Below are 26,524 nucleotides of genomic sequence, written 5' to 3'. Positions count from 1 at the left end.
TCACAAAGAACATTTCCATTTATTTTGTGTCAGAAAAAATAAAAGCACATTTGGAGTTTACATGCGAAGTAGGAGACAATAGCAAGCACTGGCTAAGAGCTTAGAATTTTGAAGCAGACAGAATTGTTCGAATTCCTACTCCAACATTTACTCATTGTGTAACCACGTAGTCTTCATCTGTAAAAATATGAACACAACTTGAGGCTTCAGTTGAGCTGAATCTTAAAGAATAAAGAATAAAGAGATATTCATGATTTAGAGACAAGAGTAGAGGTAAACTAAGTAGAGGGAGGAGCTTCTGCAATGACTTGGAGTTACAATGGAGTATAGCAATTTGAGAAGTTCCAAGTCTCCCAATATCAGGATAGAGTTTGGTAAATTAAGCAGGGACTACAAAGTATTTTGAAATTATTTCACAGACCAAGCCCCATCGTTGAAAGATTATAATTAGAGAGATTCTACAATGTTTTGCATGTTTAGAAAGATCAGTGAGTCTGTGCAAGAAGTTGTATTGAGAGTGGATAATAACAGAAACAGAAAAAAACAGTGAGACAGCTATTGAAAAAAATTATATTAACCATAATGAGGGCTTGAATTAAGATGGCACTAGAAGGGAAAAGGTAAGTCTGATAAATATTTATGATGAATTTCATGTTGGGAGGTGAGAGAGTTAACAATCTGATGCTGAATTGTTTGTTTGTTGTAGTTTTTTTCTCCCCCTTGTGTGACTTGATTAAATAATGTTTACATTAACTTAGATTAGTAGTGATAATTCTGGGAAAATATATTGATTTGGACTTGCTGAATTTTTGCAGACCATAAAGCATCCAGGTAAACAAGTCTTATGGTGAGTTGGAAATATGTGTTGCATATATAAAATAAATTTTGTTTAGGAATGCATTGTGGGAATCATCAACATATAGGTATACATGGGAGAGAGTGAAAAAAGAAATGGGTTTGACAACAGCAATAAATGATTCTAATAAGCTCTAATACAATATGTAGAAAAACAGTGCATTTGCGCAGCATATTTGTGTTGAATTTATCCTGCTCAAGATACTATATTTTCTCTGTGAAGTAGAAAGAAAGATAATCAAGGGTAAAATGAGAATTCAAGATGTCACATGAAGATGTGCTATAGTTGTTGTTGGAAAAAGTACAATAGCACAAACCAGAGACAAATAAAAGGAATGAAAGACTACAAAGGAAATAGCATTTTATCTTGTGGCCATTTAGGTAATTTTATGCACTTGGTTCCTACAAGACAAGAACAAAAGGAGATATTACAGAGTGGGTAAGAGGGGCATTTTAAAGTTTATCTCATATACTCCTGATCTTTGAATTAAAATGAGACACAGGGTTATTTTATAAAATGGTGTTAGTGATACTCCGTAAGTTTCTAAGGAGTTGAAAGAGATTTTTAGGAACTACTAGGATAAATAGTTCAAGTACAACTTAAAGACACATAAGTAAAGTTTACTAAGATAAAGCAAAAGATTTGTTGCTCTTTAAGTTTCTTCTTTACTCATACTTTTTTAAAGTTGCACACTTTGGTTAAAAATCTTAACTAACATCAAAATCCTATGTGAGACTACTAAAATGTGGGGTATAAAAGATGGCACTGTGAAGGAAACAATACTTCTGCATATCACCACTGGAGCCACTGCTGTTTGTCTGCATGAGAAAGACCAGCTGCATTTCCTTGCTAACTCAGCATATCAGGTTGGGAGTCCTCATTACCTTTAAACAGCCAATTAAAAGAATATACTAAGAATATACTTAGAAGGGAAAACCATCTGTTCTTACAAGAGATGCAGAAATACATGTCTAGCAAAGTTATAATTTGGGCTTTGAGTTCTAGAAAATATTGGTTAATAGATTTACAGCATTTGATTTTACATTTCACAAATAATCACATAGCACAACTAGGAGGCTAGGTCTATGACCTGGTCAGGGAATACTGTACACAATGCTGCATGATCACTCACTGTGGTCTCAACAGTTGCAGCACTTTTTTTTTAAATTTTCTTTTCTAAAGTCAATGAAAATTTATTTCAAAATGGCTTTACTTCTTCCTTCTACCAAGCATCTATCTATATCCATCAACCAATCTATCTATCCATCCATCTATCCATTAATCCATCTATCCATTTACAATGCATCTTCTGTCATCAAATAGCTAGCAATTTATGCAATTCTTATTAAACTCTAGACACTAAATGTAACTATTTCTTCTGAATCCAAATATTCTTCTAGGTTTGTCTGGGAATGATGAATTTAACATCTGTTTAGCAGCAATTTTATCACATTTATAACTAAAAATCATTTTTAGGGACTAGGGAAAATACTTCGATGGTGAATGATTCTGCATATTGAAAATAGTTGCTCTAAAAATCAATAGACACCAATCCTAACCCAACATGTCTTTATTTTTAATTTTTAAAAAGTTTTATATAGCCTGGATTTTAGACACTGGATCTTGTTCTGTTGCTCAGGATGGAGTGCAGTAGATATTCACAGGCATGATTATAGCACACTGTAGTCTGGAATTGCTGACCTCAGAGATCTTTCTGTCTCAGCTTCCTGAGTTGCTGGTGCTTCAGGTGCACACCATCATGCCTGACTTGTGCTTTTATATCTGGTTTGTGCCTGTGTGTGTGTGTATACATACATGTATATGTATGTCTGTAAGTTATTTTGTCTCTGTTTAAACTAATGTAAGCATATATAAGTAAATACATATAAAATCAAAACAATTCACTTTTTTATTTTCCAGTGGAAAACAGAATTCTACATTTGTTGTTGTAAAGTTCTTCACAATAAAAAGTAATACATCTCAATAATACTATGTAAGACTTCTAAACACTTCTCTTTCACCATAACATCCAAGATTACACTGTTCATCCATCTCATGTAAACAATATTATAATAGTGCATATTATTTTTTAGATGAGAATTTTTAAACTGTAGCATTTATATACTTGCATTACTAGGCACAACAATATGTGTTTCCTTTGATTACCACACAATTATCTTTTGTTTTACTTGTAACTTGTATTTAATTACTCTACATATACCACATACATATTATAGTCCTGTTCTAGACACTGGTGATGCACATTTGGCCAGGTGCAGTAGCTCACGCCTATAATCCCAGTGCTTTGGGAGGCCAAGGTGGGTGAATCGCTTGAAGTCAGTAGCTTGAGACCAGGCTGGCCAACATGGGGAAATGCTGTCTCTACTGAAAATACAAAAATTAGCTGGGCATGGTGGCACGCACCTGTAATCCTGGCTACTTGGGAGGCTGAGTCTGGAGAATCACTTGAACCCAGGATGCAGTGAGCCAAGACTGTGAGTGAGTGAGACTCCATCACAGAAAAAAAAAAAATTAAACTTCATGGAGCACACATACTCAAAGGAGCACAGACATCAATTTAGATAGCATAGCAGAGACAATACTGTGTTTTCACCAAATATGTGATCTCCCTACTGGTATACATAAAGACTACATTTACCTGCATCCTTTGTAGTTACGTTGGGGTCATGTGATGAAGTTCTAGCCAAAGTTATGTTTGGCCAAATTAATGCATATAATGTACAAGCACATCCTTGAAAACCATGCTTGATACTTGACATTCTATTATCTCGTCCACATAGATCTTGAAAGCCTTACAATGAAGATGCCACATGTATCAGACGGAAGCATACTGGATTCCTGAGTCTCCAGTTGGAAGAAAGCTTTCTGACACACACTGTAATATCAGAACAAATGAGCAACAATTATAGTAAGTCACTGAGATCAGGAGGTGTTTGCTACAACAGTTAGTTAATACTAACAGCAGTAATGCAAACAGTGTGGTTATAAGATGAAGACATCAAGTTTTTTTTTTAAATGCAGTAAATTCCAAAGTCTGAAGCTGATGTCAGCACTAGTAAGGTATATACATAAAGGAAAAAAGAGTACAATGAGTGTCCATGACCTTTTCAGGTAGCTAACCTTGAACAACATGTATTTCATCTTTATATTTACATGATTTTCATTTAGTGAGAAATAAGATGCTGCATCTGCTCACAAATGGATTGCCTCCTGGGGAGTATACTTCTCCCATGGGTGTGTACTCTGAGAATACAAAAGTTATAATAAAAAGTGACTGGAATGGATGTCAGCAGGTTCCTTTATATGTTCCAGCAAAACATTAAGTAAAGAAAGAAGCAATATAAAATATGAATCAAGCTTCATAAGAGTACTTTTTTCCACACAAAGCATAAATTTTGCCCTGTAATATGCAGTTATAAAATCTTTACCCTAAGGGGAAGGAAAGAAATCAATGTATATAATATAATGTTATTTACGTACATTGTGGCATGTAAGGTTCACAAAAACCCTATGCTATATTATTCCTACTGAGGAGAAACAATGGGTCACAGGCGTCAAATAATTTACTCAAGATTACATAATTTGTAAGAAAGAGTTAAAACCAAGTTAGTCTGAATTTCAAACTCAGTTTCAAGTTATCACTTTTCTCTGTTAGTGTCAAGCAATATTTTAAATTCACTAACTGGTGAGAACATTTTACCCTCATGTGGGTTAATGCCACTGCCTATATTTTTTTCATAACTTTTTTTGAATTTGGACAGTAAAATTGTAGGTGCAAGAGGTAAGTTCCCTTTAAATGGTTTTTCTAATTAGGAAAGACATTAGTAGATGTAAGCTTTATCTTTATTTAATTAGAGAGTGGACTAGTCAGAATACTGATATTAACGTGAACCATTAATACTTGATTCTGATAATTGGTGTAAGATTTTCAAGTTTGTCATGAAATTTTAGTCACTTACTAACTGCATGATTATTTTAAAATGAATGATTTTATTTGCCAATTACATGTTTACCACATATATCCTGCATTGTTTTTTGTTCTATAATAAAATCATCCCTGTTATTTACCAGCTTCTAATACCTAGGAGCTACATATCTAGTTTCTTTTTGTTTGGAAATACTTGATGCCCAGAGATACTTGAAGCCAATTCTCTTTTCCCCAGTAATGGGGGACAGCAAAAACCTGGAAAAACAAAGCCCCAGATCTTCATTCTAAATGATTCATACTTCTCTCCTAGGATACTTTAGCCAGAGTAGGGAAAAAGTAGAATAAGTAGACTCATTGATGTGTTATTTTTACTACAGATACACTGAGTAAATAGCTAAATGTGTGTAGGAGGAGGAAGAGGAAGTAGAAACAAAGCACCTGGAGTATCCTCCAACAAAGTAAGTCCCTGATGAATTGTTGGCTGATCACGTTTTCCTTCTATCTTTCAAAAAAAAGGAGATCCCTAGAAAACATCTTTTTTTTTTTTTGGATGTAATTTTTTTTTTTTTTTTACTGATGTGAAATATAAAGCTTCAATTGTATTTTATACTGTCAAATTAAATATTATGGTATATTAATATATTTGCATAGTCCAGCAGAAAAGCACTGCTCTTCTTTACATATGTACCTCCTTGTCAAAAGCAAATATTTATAGAATGACAAGGCTGAAGGTGACAGCTTCTTTACTCTTAAAAATTTGACAGTTTTTCCTAGGGAAGTGACAAATAAGGAAGCTTCATCATTGATGCTTAGTAAATAGGAGAAGAAAGCTTTCCTGTTATGAGAATTATCTTTAAAATTTCTCTTTGAGTAGGCATAGAACAGTACGTCATAGGATAGCAATGTTAGGTCACATCATCCTGCTCAGAAACCTTGAATGACTTCAGAGTAAAGTGATAGCTTTTTAGTATATCATTCATATTCTTTTAAGACCTAGACTTCTTTTTCTCCACACTCAACCCTAACTTCTTTATCCATTACTTGTTTCTACAGTATAGTGGGAATACCTACCAATCTGTAAACCCAAAGCATAGTTGAATAACATTGTGCCAAAGTGTAATCTAAAATGCACTCTCAGCCCCATTTCTTAGCTCAAATCTGGATTAGACTAAGTGAGGTTACTGTGGAAAAATAATTTTCTTACCTAATAAGAGAGTGACTATGCTACACTTTCCTCATTTTAACTAGCAGTATCTGAAAATGGACAGCACAAGAATATTTCTATCCTGTATAAAATCAAGACTCTATAATATATATATAAAACTCATATTTCAAAAGGAGCTACTTATCACTAGATTTCTCTTATAACAATGAAGTTATTCTTTCAAAAATATAATTTCCAAATATGCATTCTTGGAAATTAAAATTCAATGTATTCTTAATTTCATGAATTTATATTCTTTGAAATTAAAGTTCTAATAATGTTTATGATTTTCATCCCTCGATCATTTGTAATTGCTTGATATGAAACTCTCATATAATAGCTGTTCAGGTATGTTGGTTCAATTATTCCCCCAGATGACATTCTCAGCCCTAACTAGCTGAAAAAAATTACTTCCCAGTCATGGTAAGCTTAAGTACAAAATATTATGAGAACAAAATTTTTTTCCAATTAAGAAAAAAAAACTTCTGGAAGAAAATTGTGTTTGTGTGTGTGTGTATGTGTTTGTGTGTGTGTGTGTGTGTATGTGTGTGTGTGTTTTACTTAAAAGAACTTTTTACAAGCTTCATATTTGAGGAGTTCTTTGTGCAAGTAAATGACTCATAGGTAACTCCAAGGAATTAGATCCTATTATATCTTTTGTGTGAATAAGATTTATAGTGCTTGAGTATAGTTGTAGTTAATTATGATATATGTAGATTTCTGGATTATCTCTGGCTTTTTTTTCTTAAAAGAGATAATATTAGTTTCTATTTTTAAATCTATATTTCTGAACAAAGTTTCTAGGCTTTTGCAACTATACATTTTATAGAGTTTAGAAACTTTTTGACATAAAACTTTTTGACATTGCCTTAGAAACAAAGGGTATGAGAGAAAATTGTTAGTTTTCCATACAAAAGTGGGAGTCTTTTTAACATTAAGGTGTTGATAAAATAAAAAGTGTTTCAAGCAGAAAAAATGGTAATGAACAATGTATTAGATTTGTTTAAACGCTCTTTGTGAACTGTTTTTTTCCTCAAGTACTAAGTAAAGGGCAGATTCTCACATTATTATTTTTTACGTGAACAATTTGGGGTCATAGTTACTTATACACTGGTGTTATTTGGCTGTGTTCCCACCCAAATCTCATTTTGAACTGTAGTTCTCATAATTCCTACTTGCCATAGGAGGGTCCCAGTGGGAGGTAATTGTATCATGGAGGCTGTCACCTCCATGCTGTTCTTGTGATAGTAAGTTCTCATGAGATATGATGGTTTTATAAGGGGCTTTCCCCCACTTCACTCTGCACTTCTCCTTGCTGCCGCCATGTGAAGAAGGGCATGTTTGCTGCCACCTCTGTCATGATTGTAAGTTTCCTGAGGCCTCCCCAGCCCTGTGGAACTGAGTCAATTAAACTTCTTTCCTTTATAAATTACCCAGTCTAGGGTATGTCTTTGTTATCAGCATGAGAACAGACTAATACATACACAAAGCAGTGTTTTAAGAAGATTAATCAGGTTCAGAATAATTTCAAAACTTAAGATCAAGCTGAGAGTCAGACTACTTTTTAAATAATTAAATAATCTAAGCATAAAACAATGATGATATAATGATGACATACAAAGTGGCAGCAGAACAGAGATCAACATAGTGATTCAAGTTGCAATTTAAAGAATTGGAAGAACTTGGTGACTCATTCACTGTGGGCTGCAAGTTTTAGTCTAAATGCCTTGGCAAATTGTTATTTTAACAGAAGGCAGGAGGTTAAAGTGAAAAATATATGGACAAGACAGCTTGTTAGAAAATAAATGTTTAACAAATGGTGAAAATGTTGTTAGAAGATTAAAGCTGTAGATGTTTCCAAAAATGATAACAAAAAGACTTGATAATATTGGTGTACTGATAATAAAAGCTTTATAAGACTCATTACCTTATATGTCCTTAATTATTTATCTAGCTCTTTAATTTTTGAATTTAGAGTGAGGTACATGCTTCCCAATTTCAGGCCCTGTTTATATGTGTATAGGACATATAAATTGAATTAAATTAAAAGATAATTTAAAATACTGTAATTTTCCTGAAATATTTCACTTTTCCCTTATATATTACTTTCCCTCAAAATATCTTAGGTATTGTCCTTTCTAATTTCTCTACCTTTGAAACATTGTGTTCTGGAGCAGATTTTCAGAACTTTCCAGACTGAACAGCTTGCAGTTCATATTAAGAGAAATATTTGTAATCTCCTGGGTTACTAAACAACATTTTTGCCCTCATAATTCTTAGAAAACATGTGTTCCTTCCACTTATCAATTTTTGATGTCATGAGTTCTTTAGGTAAATAGAGCTTTTTGAAGAAAATTTGGCAAATATAAAAATGTACATAGAAGATAAAATTTTAATCATCACCACAACCATACTTGGAAATATTTTTGAATTTTTTTATTTGTGTGAATGTAGTCGTGTTTGTATATACGCAAACTGGAGTTTTGCAGAGTAGATTATTCTATGTACTCATATTTTCAATTAATCTTGTAAATTTGTGATATTTAAGCTAATAACCCTTGAAGACATGATTTATAACTGTGACTTAGATAGCCATGTTACTCAGTTTCCCTCCTCCATTTCTATTTCTTTTCTAAGGCTGCTTCTATAGCATCTATTGAGAAGACACTGGGTGAAGTGACCTAGAAACCCTGGTGGTTATTACTTTGACCAGAAAGTAGATAATAACCAAAACTGCAAAACTGGGCCAATTTCTTTCTTTCCTGCTTTCCTGGTTTCTTGCTTTCCTTATTTCCTTATTTCCTTCCTTCCTTCCTTCCTTCCTTCCTTCCTTCCTTCCTTCCTTCCTTCCTTCCTTCCTTCCTTCCTTCTTCCCTCTTTTCCTCCCTCCCTTCCTTCCTTCTTCCCTCCTTTCCTCCCTCCCTTCCTTTTTTTTTTTTTTTCTTTTTTGAGACAGAGTCTCACTTTTTCACCCAGGCTATAGTGCAATGGCATGAACATAGCTCATTGTAGTCTCTAATTCCTGGGCTTAAGGAATCCTCCCTTCGCAGCCTCCCCAGTAGCTGGAACTACAGGCACATGGTACCACACCCAGCTAATTTTTAAAAACAATTTTGTACGGACAATCTCTCACTATGTTGCCCAGGTTACACCTTGTTTCTTTATTGCATGCATAAAAATACATTAAAAAACAGATAAAATTGCTCTGCATTGAGAAAAAATGAATAAACTAGAGAGAAAAAATAAATAAATTCTGGATGAAAGAGAGAGGCAAGGAGACAGAGATTTAATAGAGAGAGAGAATCACTGATAGAGTCAATGTAAACTTATTGTTTCCTGTGATATTTCCAAATCCTGTTTCTCATTTTTCCTGTTAGGTTTGACAGATTTAGCAAATATAAGTACAGGGCATCCAGCTGCAATTTGAAATTTAGATAATCAATTGAGTGTTTAGCATAAGTATAGCATAATAGTGCAATATTTGGGACATAGTTATGGTAGAAAATTATTTGTTGTTTATTTGAAATAACTATGGGGCACCCTGCGTTTTGACCACTCTTAACCTGGTATCCTTCCTAAAAGGCAATTTTCATTTAAGCTAGAGGTCTCTTAGCTTCTCTTTAAGGAGACACACTGTTACTGCAACTGCAGCACACATTTCACTGTATGTTTACACCTGGTTTCTTGAACTACAATATTTCACAATCATTATTAACTTATGATTCTTCCACTGGCTAATTTCTGTAATCTCCTGGGTTCCAAGATAATAACCACCTCACAATTTTTTCTTCTTTATTTAATGGTCTTTTAAAAAAGAAAGCCCTGAAACTTCTATTTCTTGTCATTTTCTATAGGTCGTAATTCTGTGGCCTTCTAGTCTTTCTTTTGAAAAATATTTCTCAACAATACATGTGATACTTGTTATAACTTAACATGAAAAGAAATAAGCAGGATGTTAAAAACTTGAAGGTAAATGTTTTGTTTATCTTAAGAAACACAATTTTTTTTCTTTACTATTTTCTTCTCAGCACCTGCTTGACTTCTCACAGTTCTCAGTATGTTAAGAATGTGGGCATTTTTGACTGCACAGGTGGTATTTGCTTTAATGTTGAAATAAAAAATAAAATACTTTGCTACTTTTCTTTAGGTTTTCCTTATAATGTGTCCATATGCCCTGACTCTATAACTATTCACATTCATGAAATCGAGATGTAAAATGTTTAAGCTATGCTTGGAATTCTGTATAAATTCAGGGAAAGGCATGTCACCAAGTGTTTTCACTGGTAGGTGACTGGTGAAATGGAGCCTTGAACCTCGCTTTGTGATGAAAGACATGTACTTTCTGTGTTTCTTTTAACTATGAGAGCAAGGGGCTCTCAACAAAGATTGTAGATTGTGCATATGGCACCTAAATAGAAAGCATGCTACACTCTTGAGTGTTTTGAAATGTTCTCTGGTAGTATATGACATAGATAACATGGATGTGAAAATATTACCTTTTAGCCAGGATAATTAACTATACTGTTAATACTCTCTTTTTGGGAATGTCCATTTCAGGTGAATCTTTCTTTAAAAACATCCTGGGGTATATAATTGTCTTAAATTGTGAGTGCCTAGGTGCCAAGCATAGATTATTTTTTCTACCCTCTACTGCAGTGTCTTTTCAATCTAAATACATCCAGAAATGAAGAGGAAAAAAAAAGTTTCAGTTTTTCAGTTTTTCAGTTTTTTAGCATACTTTCCTAACTTTCCCTCAAATGGATAAAGAGTGATATAGTTACAGAGAAATTAGAATGCATTAAACAGTATTTGTTCATATCTTTTAACCTTAAGGATGAAAAGTAAATGTGCTCTTTTGCTCCCTCTAAACAAACATGCATTACTTATATTCACATATATGCACATACACATCTGTATATATATATTTATACATTTATCCAAGAAGTGCGTTTGACCACTATTCTAGCTTAGAGAAAGATCCTGAGTTGGTGACATTCATTTTCATATATATTCAGGTGTTTGGCAGTTTCTGTTCTACACAACCATTCCACTACATGTCCAGGACTCCACCTTTTATCTCAGGCTATCAACAAAAGGAATGCTGTTTGGCAAAAGTAGGATGGTAGCTGATATGGTTTGAATGTGTTGTCCTCTCCAAATCTTATGTTGACACGTAATCCCCAATGTTAGAGGTGGGGCCTAGTGAGAGGTATTGGATCATAGAGGCAGATCCCTGGCATAGTGCCACCCCCAGGCTAATGAGTAAGTACTTTCTCTGAATTTAAGTGAGATCTGGTTGTTCGAAAAGCCTAGTATCTTATCCCTTCTCTTGCTTATTCCTGCTCTCACCATGTGATACACTGGCTATACTTTAACTTCCACCACAATTGAAATCTCCCTGAGGCCTCACCAGAAGCTGAGCAGATGTTGGCACCATGCCTGTACAGCCTGCAGAACCATGAGCCAAACTGAACTTCTTTTCTTTATAAATTACACAGTCTCAGGTAATTATTTAAACCAATGCCAGAATAGACTGACATGGTAGCTATATTAGTTTCCTATAGATAATGTAATAGGTTAGATATAAATTAGGTGATATATATATATATATATATATATATATATAGGTGACATTGTAAAGGTAATATCCCGAGATAAAAGCCACAAACTCAATGGCTTGAAACAACAGAAATTTATTTTCTCAAATTCTGTAGGCCAGAAGCCCACAAAGGTGTCCACAGGTTAACATTTCCTCTGAAGACTCTAAAGAGAATGTGTTCCTTGCTTTTTCCATCTTCTGAGAGATGTTGGCATTCCTGGGCCCATGGCTATATCCCTTCAATCCCCACCTTCATCCTCACGATGCCTTCTGCTCTGTGTCATCTCCCTCTGTCTTTCGCTTTGACTTTTCATGTTATTTAGGGCCCACCAGAATAATCCAGGAAGATTCTCTCACTTAAGAATTTTAACTAATTACATTGGCAAAGACTCTTTTCCACAATAAGGTATCACAAGTTTAAGGGATTGGAAGGTGGTTACAGCATTGGGAACATTTTTTTTTTAGCCTATCGCAGCGCCTAGTTAGACCTAAAGCTACCGATAAGTATCACTCTAGCAAGGCAGTAATATTATGTGACGTTTTGGCTGTTACCAAGAGGATCTTCATGAGGCCAACAAAAAGAAAACTAATGGTTCTTTGACACACACACCATATGACCCATTCAGGTGAGGGTTGAATGGTTTCTGGATTCCAACTGATGTGTTGTGCCGGCACTGGGTACTGGTGATAGAATCCACAAGAGGATAACTTGTGACTCTATGGCTACTGACTCAACTCCAGTTCACTTAAAAAAACTATTTGTGTCCCCCATCAACTTCTTCCTCATCGTATCTCCACTTTCACTTTCTGACTTTGAAAATCTTTAACTTGCCTTGAGAGTTAGGGGTTAGGCTTGTCTTTAGAGTTAGGGATTAGGTCCTAATTTTTTGCTCCTAGTCATCATGTGTTCCTCAAACATTTATGGACCCAACTTCTGTGAGTGAGAAGCAAATCTCCCCAAACCCATATTAATATATAATATTTTATAGAAATATATTCATTTCCCTATATAAACAAACCCAGAGAATAGCAATCAGGTTGAATGAAAGTGACTAGCAACACAATGATCATTGCTAAATAAAGAAAAAATATTTTGTATAATAATCAACATGATTACTTCATGATAGTAAATCTTCCCAAGAGGACTATAATATTTTTTAAGATTATATTTTGACAGTTTTGATGAACATTTACTAGTGAAATAGTTAAAATAATCTGTGAGCTTTGATGATTTTGAAATGTTCCAGAATTATTTAGAATTTTAAAAGATCAATGGTGATAGAAAATATATGAGAATATGGAATATGTGCTGACTCAGGAAAACTATGAAATGTTGTTTTATAACTAAAGCCATATTAATTAAACTTATCTTAAAAAACTTTACTAAAGCCTCTAGTTTATTATGATTAGGCATGGTTATAACAGAAAAAATAAGACAAATTATGCCATATTTTGCAACAACTAGATTCTAAGTTCATCATGGGCTAATTTTCTGCATTCTAATTTATATTAAAAATAATTTATTTGTTGTCTTTGAATATGGCAGTTGTGTTTTTCTTTTCTATATGTCATCCAAATAGATATTATTTAATTATAATAAATTTATTTAACAGGACCTTTTCTTCAGTATAATCAGGTATGTTCAGTACACACTATGCCTGCTCAAAATTATATCACAGCCTATACAGAGTAGGGAGATAACTAAAACACAAATAAACATCTTGATTTTGTTTAAGGAAGTAAGAGGAATTTATCGTAAGTATACAAATGTTGCCAGGCACGGTGGCTCACGCCTGTAATCCCAGCACTTTGGAAGGCTGAGGCTGGCATATCACTTGAGGTTAGGAGTTTGAGACCAGCCTGGCCAACATGCTGAAACTCTGTCTCTACTCAAAATATAAAAATCAGGCAGGTTTGGTGGTGGACGCCTGTAATCCCAGTTACTCGGGAGGCTGAGGCAGGAGAATTGTTTGAATCTGGGAGGCGGAGGTTGCAGTGAGCTGAGATTGTGCCAGTGCAGTCCAGCCTGGGTGACAAGAACAAGACTCTGTCTCAAAAATAAATAAATAACTACAGATGTATCTTGAAGAAATTGTGAGATATAATTTATTCCTATATCCAAGGCTGCCCTTGTGTCTTCCACCTCTCCCTCCCTTTGTTATGACCCCATTTGGCACAGTATGGGATCCAATCACCAGCAGTAATTGCTCTATTTTTCTTAGGAGCTTTACTTTCTTCATTCTCATAAACCCGTTGGCAAAAACAGGCTTCATCTTTTAGTATAGATAACCAAAGGTGGAAAATGGTTCTTTATCCATACACTAATCATCAGGGAGGCCTTTGGCACACTTGGTTGAGCTTCCCATCTTAGAACAGATTGAGTGTGTCTGTATGGGCAGAGCGGCATTGTTCAGTGATAATAGCTCCACAGTGATCATGTGAATCAAGTGGGAGAGAGGCCGTTCTGAATGGAAGATTGTTAGCAGACATTTTTGTATGTTCCCACCATTCTGCTCATCAGCACTAGTCCATTAGTCTTGAACATAGTTAAGTCTTGGCCTTCTTTTCAGACATGTCATGTCCATTCCTTCCTCCTAAGGAGTTTTGCCTTTGGATGAGAAAACTATGTAAGAAAAAAGGAAAAAAATAACTCTATTTTACATTTATTATTCAAATTAGTCCTAATATATTATTCTCTCTCCTTACTATATACTTTAGCTGAGTTGCTTATTTTCTTCTGCTGCACCAATGCAATAGCCTTTGGAAAGGGATGCCTCCTTCTGATTGAAACCTTTCTAAACAGATACCGTCACTATCTCAGATCAAATGTAGATATTTCAAGACCTCACTCTTAAACATTTCATAGATTCTCATGTCTTATTCTAACTGTTGAGAAATTTTCAGTTAACAATAAAGTAGAGGAATCTTTGTGAAAATATGCAAAAGCAAAATAAATCACGTAGTTTAGTAAACAGGTGACTCAGAAGTTATGATTAGAAACATTGCAAAAGGGTGGTTTGTATGTGGGAAATTCTTTATCAGTAATTTCTCATGGCATTCATTACTGATAATTTGTATTATATTTAATTTGTATGTATGCTCCATCTGTCCTACCAGACAGCACCTCAAGGGCAGAATCCAGACAGTTGACATTGAACCATTTCGAAATTTAACATCCGATTTTGCACTAAATGTTTTTTGTCTGTTTGTTTTTGTTTTTAAGGAAAGTAAAGAAATAAAAGAATGGCTACTTCATAGGCAGAGCAGACAGGATTTGCACTAAATAGGTTTACAACATATGGTAAAAGACAAAAAATAAAGAAGGTAAAAGATCAACAGACAGCAAAAAAGAGAAACAAAAAGTAAAGAAAAAAGGATAAAAATGGTGGAAAAAGAAAATAGTAGAGGTAAGAATTTAAAGGTATATGGAAGGGAATAGCTGATACCACATTGGTACAACAACGCTGAGGGAGGCAGTATGTTAAGATACAAGTTATAAACTATTTGTAAATGAAGAAAGGTATTAAGTGTACAAAAATTAGTCATAAACTTTCATTTATTTATTTTACTTTAAGTTCCAGGATACATGTGCAGGACGTACAGGTTTGTTACATAGGTAAATGTGTGCCATCGTGGTTTGCTGCACCTATAAACCCATCACCTAGGTATTAAGCCCCAAATGCATTAGCTAATTATCCTGATGCTCTCCTTCCCCCTGCACCCCTGACAGGCCCCAGTGTGTGTTGTTCTTTTCCCTGTGTCCATTTGTTCTTATTGTTCAGGTAATGTGGTGCCCCCAGCTTTGTTCTTTTTGCTCAGGATGACTTTGGTTATTCTGGGTCTTTGGTAGTTACATAAAATGATATAATTTTTTTCTATTTCCATGAAAATGTCATTGGTGTTTTGAAAGAGATTGCATTGAATTGATAGATTGCTTTACATCCTATGGACATTTTAACAATATTGATTCTTTCAATCCATAAGCCTGGAAACTTTTTCTATATTTTTTTGCCTTCTTCAAAGATTTTAATTAATGTTTTATAGTTTTTATTATTTTTACCTTCCCACATCTTTGGTCAAGTTTATTTTTATGGATTTTATTTGTAGCTTTTGCAAATGGGAATACTTTCTTGGTTTCTTTTTCAGATTGCTCACCACTGTCATGTAGAAATGCTACTGAATTTCTATGTTGATACTATGTCATGCAACTTTATTGAATTTATCAGTTCTAATGTTTTTGGTGAAGTCTTTAGGTTTTTCTAAATATAATATTATATCATTTGCAAACAAGAATAATTTGACGTGTTTCTTTCCAATTTGGATGCCTTTGTTTCTTTCTCACATCTAATTGCTCTGGCTGGGACTACCAGTACTTGTTGGAGAACAGTGGTGAAAATGGCCATCCTTGTCTTGTTCCAGATCTTAGAAGAAAGTTTTCTAGTCTTTTCCTATTCAGTGTGATGCTAGCTGTGTGTTTGTCATATATGACTTTTATCATGTTGAGGTATGTTCCTTCTCTACCCAGTTTGTTGAGAGTTTAAACCTAGGACATGAAACTGTGAAACTACTAGAAGAAAACATTGGTGTGACACTCAAGGATATTGGTCTGAGTAAAGGTTTCTTGAGTAAGACCTCAAAAGCACAAGCAACAAAAAAAATTGACAAAAAGGATCATATCAAGGAAAGAAAACAATGAATAAAGTGAAGACGCAGTCCACAGAGTGAGAGATAATATTTGCAAACTACCCATCTAACAAAGGATTAATAATCAGAATGTATAAGGAGCTCTAACAGCTCAATATGAAAAAAAAATAATAATCCCATTAAAAAATGGGCAAAATACCTGAAGAGACATTTTTCAAAGGAAGACATACAAATGACCAACAGGTACATGCGAAAATGCTCAACATCATTCATTTGCATTTAGAGAAATGCAAATCAAAACTACAATGAGATATCATCTCACCCCAGTTAAAATAGGTTTTATCAAAGACAGGCAATAACATGCTGTCAAGAATGTGAACACTTGCATACTGTTGATGACAATGTAAATTAGTACAACCACTACAAAGAATACTGTAGAGGTTCCTTAAAAAAACCTAAAAAAGAACTACCATATGATCTAGCAATCTCACTGTGGGGTATATACCCCTCAAAAAAAAAAAATCAGTATATCGAAGATATATCCACACTCCCTTGTTTACTGCAGCACCATTCACAATAGCCAAGATATGAAATTAACCTAAGTAGTGTCCATCAATGGATAAATAGATAAAGAAAATGTGGTACAAATACACAATGGAATATTATTCATCCTTAATAAAGAATGAAATTCTGTCTTCTGTGACAACGTGGATGGAACTGGAGGATTGTTAGGTTAAGTGAAATAAGTCAAGCGCAGAAAGATAAATGTTATATGTTCTTACTCATATGTGGGTGCAAAAAAATATTGAACTTGTAGAGATAGAAAGTAGAATGATAGATACAAGAAGGTGGGAAGAGAATACAGAAGAGGTGGTTAATGGGTACAAAATACAGTTAGATAGAACAGTATCTAGTGTTCAATAGCACAAAAGGGTGACTAAAGTTAATAATACTTCATTGTGTATTTCAACATAACTAGAAAAGTGGAATTGGAATGCTCATAACACAAAGGAATGATAAATTGGGTGGTTTCCCAATCACCTTTACTTGATCATTACACACTATATACATATCAAAATGTCATATGTACCTGGCAAATATATACAACTATTATGTGTCCCCAATAGCATGTTGTCGACTCAAAAAACAAAAACAGAAAAAAACAAAAACAGTGGAGTGTAAACAAAGTCTCGAAACAATATGTAGGGTTTGGGCAAGTCATTTGGGCTTTGACAAAATTTCATGATGCCATAGCAATTGAAACAACAAAAGAAATTTATTTTTTATCTTTGTATGAGAAGGTTGGGGGGTTAAGATAGTGACAGGGTAATCAGTGTGTATAATTTAATGTTTGTCTTTTTTTTTGTAACCTGTAAAGAAAATGTGATAATGATGATTGTTTCATAATCAAATTGATGTTTTCATTTTTGCTTCATATTAAACCATCTCTGCAGAATATGCAGACGCCACCATCACATCTTACCATGTTTATGTCTTTAATTCTAATTTAAAACAGCAGTGGCAAACTCATCAGATGCTGGTAGGTCAAACAAAATCAGTCTTCTTAGATTTATTTCATAATCTGAAGATACTATCAAAAATAACGAGCTTTTGGGAGGTAGGATATTAGCGACTTACTTTAAGGCATTTCAGTCTACTATCCAGGATCTACACTTATATAAACATACAACATAATGTGGATGTAAGTATCCCCTTTCCTTGTGGTTTCAGTTCATTTTACCTGCCTGAGTATATCAATGCAATTGGTTATAGCAATAAATTTTGTTACAAAACACATTAGATAATAATTAGATAATGAGTCTAAAAGACTTTTTTTCTTTTAAACATGCAGTCTGTTTATTGATTCAAAATCTCATAATCTTATCCATTCAATTTCTTGTTTGATGGGTCTCACTTGTTTCTTAAAGTAGACATTAGGACAATCATCATAAAGACTATCTCTTATTGCAAAATACCATATGTCTTTAATGGACATTAGCTTAACTAGACTGGAAGTTGTTCTCCCTCCCGCAAGAGTTGTGTTTACACCTTCTTCAAAACATGATGTACTCAGTAGCCAATCTACATTAGTGGGAGCTGCTATTTATCAGGATTCTTGCTCTCTCTGGTGAAACTATAAAAGAAGTAAAAATATTGTTTGAAATATTGATGGGAAATGTGAATGAAAAATTCGATGGGAATGAAAATTCCATCATCCCCATATCTTTCCATAATTTAACAGTGTTTTATGTATTGAAAGTCAAAAACATATTTAGCAGCACCTGTGAATGGTTGAGGCACAGATGCCCAGCACCCCCTGGCTACAGGTCTCTGCGTGGCAAAGTAGGTCAGGAACACAGAGCCTTCACACTCAAAATGCATAAGTTCAGGGATTTACAACACTGTTTAACTTTTCTAAACCTTGGACATTTAATGAAACTTAAAAAAAAAGTATAATGGACCAATAAAAATAAAAAACAAAATTCGAAAACAAAGTTGACTCATTGTTTTACAAATAAGCACAAAGATAATAAGCAAAGATGTGTATTACTGAAACCTAGACACACTGGTAATAAAAAAAACCTATGAGATGACTAATATGAAGAAATGGAATAAAAATTGATTGGGAAAACAATAAACATCAGAATTAAATATTTATGTATATAATATAAAAAATAAATCCTCTTATATATAGGAAAACTTTAAAGGCATTTATATTAGGGATAGTACATGTCTCTTCTTATGTACCCACCAACTAGGGAAAGAGGGCCAAATGTGTCTGTATATTGCTTAAAAATATAAATTTGCATATAGATATGTAGATTTTCCCATAGTTAAGTTACAGTGTGGATTTTCATTAAATAGTTATGCTTTCATTTTTATTGGAAAGTATATAATTGTCTGCACATAGCTTTAAATTATTGCGATTGTATTTGACCCATCTCTAGTCAAAGTGTTTGAAAACACCATAGGTGACCACATCCAATGAAATAAGAAACACTGAAACTGGAAATCACTGGCATGCAGACATCCATATCACTTAAAGAACAAAAACAATTCTGCTATGAAATCACATAGATTACAACAAAAATGTTTGGGCAGGGAGATGACAGTCACACATTGTGTGAAATCAAGCCATTTATTTTTCATGGGAGCTGATAGATGAGACTACAAGGCAGGCAGCTAACAGAAGCAGCCACTACTGTAAAATGTTTAATAAATGTCAGAATGAACAGTTGGAGATTTGGCAACCTTTCCAAATTAGTCAAAATTACAACCATTTCCTAGTATAGTCTGAGATAAACAGAAGGAATTAGTCCACTCCAAAGCTCTCGTCCTTCCCTCCAATAACAGGGAACAGAAAGATACGGTTTGGCATACATACTACTAATTTTCATCTCCAACATATAGTTCAACACCATGAGGAGTCAAAAACAGAGTTAACCTGATTCCTTAAAAGTAGCACTGCTTTTCAAATAAGCAACAGTGTAAATACTGTTAGATGTTTGCTTATACACTATAACCTTCTTATGTGAAAACTATTATTAAGAAAATACTTGTGCCCATTAAATTACCAAGTTTTAAAATTTTGTTTCTCTTTTTTAATCTTCAATATGTAAGACTTTGATTGGGCAGTTGTGTGTTGTTCGTTAGGTGAGCAACAGAAGAAGGCCATTATACCCATTCTTTAAAAATAATTCTTTACTGAGTTATTATTAATATAACATTTCTCCAATCCCTGGGTTCTTCTCTTCTATACAGAAATAATGTGAATTTTCAGCTTAAATGTTGAAGTGATTTTGTTTCAATAACATAGTTAAATCATTTTGAACAAATGTAAGAGGCTTAAAATTGCTAAATTGTTTGTCAGTTTTGTTGCTGTTTTTAATCATCAGACATTAGTGCATGTATGGTTTCCCTAAGGTCAAAGTTGGATTATTTTGTGCCACATTATAAGAGCTGAGTTTGCATCTTTTACTAAACGTACTATTTTGAGAAACTAAATAAAGCAAAACCTATAACATAAAGAAGATATTTATTTCTGGTGGTGATTCAGAGTATTTGTTGGGAGTATAAAAATCAGTAAAATGAGAGGCATGTATTTTAATGACTAAATAGCAAAGTGAGATTCCATGGAGAAACATCAATCTACATCCATAAATCAGGAAAACTACACAGGTGATCTTGCCACTATTGTGCCAATTTAAATATATCTAGCAACCAAAAGAATGCTGTAGAAATCTGTCCAGATTTTCACACGGCTCTAATGATTAAATAAGTTCTGCTTCAGTCTGGTTGTTTGGTATGCAAAGTCCTAGCCTTAGGATACTGAAACAGCATATTTTTTAATGGATAATAATATATGAATTACTGTTTTTTTCCACTAATGAAAATAATTTTTATAGAAAGATTAACTTTTATTCTTTAACTATTTTTCCGTAAATACAGAAACAAGTTGTATATTGATGCCTGGCATTTGATGAAATACACGACTATTTTCTGGGACTCCAGAGATATTTAGGAGACTATCATATGGGATATAATGTTGATAAGGATTATAGAGTTGGAAGGGTTAACATATGTATCCTCAGGGCAACTGCAAAAGGGGAAGCATTTAGAACCATCATTTAGTGTGAGATAATGGATGTAAAAGTATTTTGTAAACAGTTAATACTTGTAGAGAGTATTGTTGTTTTCCAATAACATCGTAGGCCTCTCTTTTTTGTTCAGCAGTCTTATATTTTGAAGACAGCTTATATTTTGTTCCAATCTTACGCAGTAGGTCATGATTAAAACTCACATAATTATGATCAGTCTTCTCCTTTGTTGATGATTTGTCAGAAATCCAGACTGAAGTCTAAAGGTTAGTTCATGAATGGGCATATGATCCAACTGGGGTCATGGACAGCCATGGGGAAGCACACTGGAGATTATGGATAAAAGTCCTCACTGTTAAAAGAAAGTTAGGAAGAAGAAATTGGTCTTAATTTGCTAGATATGCAAATGAAAGGCTTAGGAAAGCTACAGCCATTTTTCTATGAACATGAATGATTAAGAGGTACCCCACAGGGCCCAGCATGGTGACCCACGCCTGTAATCCCAGCACTTCGGAAGGCTGAGGCGGACAGACCACATGAGGTCAGGAGTTTGACACCAGCCTGGCCAACATGGTGAAACCTCTACTCTTCTGAAAATACAAAAATTACCCAGTCGTGGTGGCAGATGCCTATAGTCCCAGCTACTCTGGATGCTGAGACACGAGAATCACTTGAAACCAGGAGGCGGAGGTTGCAGTGAGCCAAAACCATGCCACTACACTCCAGCCTGGGCAACAGAGTGAGACTTCATCTAAACATACACACATACACACATACACACACACACACACACACACACACAAAACCACAAAACAAAACAAAAAAACAGAGGTACCCCAGAGGAGGGAGATACCCAAAAAATTATAGAAATGAGAACACACTGGCTGAATGAAATCCAAGTAAGGCCTTTTATATACATCTGAATTTCAATTGTATGAGCTAATCAAGTTCCTTATTTTTAAGTCATTTTAAGTTTTCTGTATATTGACAAAAGCAGTCTAAGTAATCAATGCAATATTATAAAAATGTAGTGAATAAAATGCTTGAATAATATAGCCTACCACTGTAATTTTAAAATAACACTGGTCCAACTGAAATTTGAAATGACCTAAAAGTATGATGACATATGGATAAACTATCAATGATGGTAATAAAAAGTCCATCTCAAGTGGTTTTATCTTAGCTGAAAAATAATCCAGTCAGACATTATAAAGAGATGATATAAAAAAAGAGTAAGTCATTGTCACTTCAAAACTACTTATGTAAATTCTAATCCTACATTTTAAATGACGTGTTAAAAGCTCCCTTTTCACCTTTAATAAATATGGTAACGAAACTATAATTATGTATGTGAACATAATTATTGTCAAACTGATTTCAACATTTAAAAATAAGGCCAACCCCTCAAAAAAGCACACAAAAAACTGACTTCAAGTTTATCTTGAATTAATACAGAATATAAATTCACTTACTATTTCTCCTTCCAAATATTTTTATGGTTATATTGTTATCTACTGGAGAGTATGAAAATATACTTTGTAACATGCAATTTGAAAAATAAAGAAAATGGCAAAAAATTATTTTAGAAATTGCATTTCTGAGATGAATATAGGTAATGAGCAGTATTTTCATTCTAAAGAAAAATTGCAAAACATAGTAAGTGAAAAATTACTATCATTATTAGAAACATACTTGGCTAAAACATGTAATTTTAGTGGCATTTCTAAAACATCTGTCATCCTCATAAAATACAATAAAATATGCTTAAACTAAATTTATCTTAATTATTCATTTATGATTTTCCATGATATGAATTTAAAAATAAAAATAATAATATAACATTATACAAAATAGTACCTACATACATTTAATCTTAAAAGTGCCCTGGAAATTTATTGAATGAGGAAGAGAAACTCAGAGGGTTCTGTGACATCTAGAATAATGTATAATTAATAAATAGTTAAGATTCTACTGAGGCTTCTAACATAATTTCTTAAACTATGGTCTTCCAAACATTTAGAAAAAGAGAAATATTTGCATTTACATGATAGACTAGAATGTTTTCTTTTACCATTTTTTAATAGATATAGCATACTTATAAAGTAATAATAAGTAATTAAGAACTGCATATTTTTTAAAGTCCCATGGTCACACTTGCATAAATTTTATTTCATAGATTTTTAAGTGTGTAATTATCTTGCACATCCTGTGGGAATATAGTTGATCCCATCATTGTTAAAATTTTTTTCTATATGAGATTTTGATGAATCTTGTATTTCATTCATGATTATCTAATTCATGATTATGTTGATATATTTTACATATGAAATCATTCAAAATCAATATATGTTTTGACTTCAAGCAACAGCACACCATTTTTAAAATTACTGTGTAATCCACTCAACATGCACAACCAAGATGTCTGTGTCTATTGATCGTAAAAATACAGTAAAAGAAAAAGGATTTTTTTATAACTCATCTCCCTACTATTAATATCTACAGTACCAACAACCATGTTGTGGATATAGCAGTGAAGGAAATGTTTTTTTGTCTTCAAACAATGTTTTCACCAGTAGACACTTATGATTAACTGATTAACTGAGCACAAAAAGGAAAGATTGTGGTCAGATTTATCTGAGGGAGAGATTAATAATAGTATCTGAGTGTCAAAAGTTAATTAGGCATTTTCTAAGCTGGCTAGAATGAGAAAGGAATTTTAATCAGAGGGAGCAACATAAATGACAATACAGATACTTACACATCCAATGAATCATGTCTATTAAGCACCCACTCAGGCCTACTCTGCTGTTTGGATAATGGAAAAGTTACATAAAGCATTGTCAAAGTGTTAGTGTTCCCTAAATCAACACAAAATAAAGTTTTTTTTTTTTAATTTTCCTACTGAAATTTTCTTAGAGTGACAATGAATATCAATAGTAAATTCAAGAAGAACAGACAGTTATGCGCTTTCACTTTTAAAAGAAGATTCTAAGCAATACTATAAAGGTACATATAATTACTAAATACTTAATAAGTTCCAATCATTACTACTATCAAGTTTTGCCCTTCTGTTTCCACTTTTACTCAAATAAATGAAACAATATTAAAAAAAAAAGTATTGGCTAGCATATTCTGGATTGCCTGTGCATACCACCTACATTCCACCAAAAATTGCCAGTCTTTATGCACTGTGTAGACATGGCAACTAAGTTATTTTGGGAAAGTCATTTATTTTATTTGCAACACATGAGCCTTCGTTTTCATGGAAGAGAGAAAACCCAAATAATACTAAAGTGCTCTATAGAATATACTGGAGTCAATTTTAAAGACAATTACTTTTATTTAATATATTTGAGCTTTCAAAATTATATTTACTTTTTAAGCATATTTCTGAAATTTCATATTCTCAGAATACATTTCTCTCTGTATATGCAGAATTATAGAATTTCCACAGAACTATTACAATTTAAGAGATAATTTAAGGCAGCATACTAAGAAGGCTCAGCTTTAGCAATGGAACAAGAAAGAAAACTCAGATGAATTTAAAACTTCAACTACAACTTTACAAAGACCCACAAAAAGTGAATTTAATCAATGCATGGATAAGCATTCATTCCAATTGCTCTAGAAATGTTTTATAAACCAAATAACTTTTTGTTTGAATTTTTTTCACATTTCAAATTCTGCATACAACTAGAAAACACATATTCATTTTTTGTATCTGGCCTTAGAAATTATAGGGTTCAAATTGTTTTTAATATTCAATATTTTATATTTATTTGTCTCTCATAATCGAGATTTCCACAGGAAAATATGGATCTTCTTGCCTTATACTCAAGAATTATGGAGACATTAATTGCCAGATGTTATTTTCTTTTGTCCTGCAGTAGGCAGGGATCTGTCTGGAATGTCACTGTACATGGGTTAATTTGATAGCATGCAGACCCACCTAGAAAAACTCAAGATTCCCTTTAGTCTTTCCTCTATGAAGCAAGAGCTGTGTGATTTTTAAAAGAATACCACTTGCCTGTCTAAGCCACAACTGTTGCAACTGAAAAGACAGAGAATAACAAGAGTACAATTTCTTAGAGTCTGGGATTCAGAGTAACATTAGATGTCAGAAGCAAGGCTAATTTGATTTTGAATGTCTTTACTTGAACCAGAAATTCTTTACTATAGCTCAAGAAATGACAGTCTATAATTATCTGACATAGAAATTTTGAAATTTTATGTAGTGGAACTTACAGACAGCACAATGCCAGAAGTTCATGCTTTGATACACATGTTCAGCTAGAAGTACATACCAATGACAGGTAATTTTAAATATGGCTAAAACAAAAAAGATCTCATTGAGCAAAGAAGAGAAAAAGAAGACCAACAACTAAACAAACAAAGAATGATTGAATTTTACTACTTATAGATACGCTGGGCTCCTTGTGAGGAAGAGGCAATAGTGGCTGGGATATTGACATTCTAGAGGCAACAGAAACTAAAGATGCTCCATAGGAGGTGCAAGAGTAAAGTTCAAAGCTTGAAATCTTGAGTTCAGAGTGGAGCTGGCCCATGCTCTACAATGGAGAGCAAATAAAATTCCCAGTCCAATTATAGGCTTGGTTATCGTTTACGGAAAGTTCTATGTACCAGGAGGCAATAAGACATAGCAAGAAAGAAACAGGCTTGCCTGGAGAGAATGAACACGTCTCTCCATTCAGCAGTTAACTCTACTGTAATATCAAAAGAAGACAAGAACCCAAAGCAGCATTACAAAATAGGCTTGTACACTGGGGACTCTGGGTGATAAGTCGCCAAAAAAAAAAAAAAAAAAAAAAAGCTGAGTAAGAAATACTGAGAAAAAGAATAAGACAGAGAGAAAGAAAACTATAAACACACACAAAAAATGAGCCAGCCAATTGAACATGCATAAAATTATTCAAAAATATGTAAAAATTCTGATGCTAAAACAGATAATAGTAAAAATATTTTTTAAAAAACACCTTTTAGAGGGCATCGAAAATATTCTATACAAAGTAGTATATGTAAATATTCACAACCTTTAGCTAATAGTTATAAAATGTTGCTGAAAGAATTTAAGAGGATCTTAATAAATGAACACAGACTCAATGTTCTTAAAGACTCAATATTATTAAGATATCGATTCTTCCCAAAGTGATTTATAGGCTCAATAAAATATCTATTAAAATTCCAACTCTTGTTATAGAAGTACAAAAGCTGAATCTAAAATTTATACCTAAAGTAGTCAAAGTGAAGTGGCATCATTGTCTGGGATAAACACATGAAATTTGTTGTCTCACGGCCACGGAAAACTAGGACAAGAACACAAAAAGAGTGAGGTTCAGAGAGGAAGTTTAAAGGGCAAAAGAAAGAGAAAATTTCATGCCGGGCGTGTCACGCCTGTAACCCTCAGCACTTTAGGAGACTGAGGCTGGGGGATCACTTGAGGTCAGGAGTTTGAGACCAGCCTGGCCAATACAAAATTCAGTGGGGTGTGGTGGCACGCACCTGTAATCTCAGCTACTCTAGAGGCTGAGGCAGGAGAATTGCTTGAAGCTGGGAGGTGGAGGTTGCAGTGAGCCAAGATCTTGCCACTGAAATCCAGCCTGGGTGACAAAAGCAAGAATATCCCCCCCCCCCCAAAAAAAAGAAAAAGAAAAAG

General features: G+C 33.7%; 1 long non-coding RNA gene across 1 annotated transcript; it reads right to left on the bottom strand.

Moving 5' to 3' along the window:
• On the bottom strand, positions 1–26,519 carry LOC105489115 (uncharacterized). Its single transcript, XR_011612554.1, has 5 exons — positions 26,371–26,519; positions 26,099–26,174; positions 21,054–21,202; positions 3,516–3,752; positions 1–221 (listed from the first exon to the last, which is right to left on the bottom strand). It is a non-coding gene; the product is annotated as an uncharacterized lncRNA (long non-coding RNA).
• Between the last annotated feature and the right edge of the window lie 5 nt (positions 26,520–26,524).

Source organism: Macaca nemestrina, chromosome 14 (assembly GCF_043159975.1).
Source record: "Macaca nemestrina isolate mMacNem1 chromosome 14, mMacNem.hap1, whole genome shotgun sequence".
In the NCBI taxonomy this organism is placed as follows: Eukaryota; Metazoa; Chordata; class Mammalia; order Primates; family Cercopithecidae; genus Macaca; species Macaca nemestrina.
The sequence above is the reverse complement of the archived record's forward strand: the minus strand, read 5'-3'. Positions and strand labels throughout refer to the sequence as shown.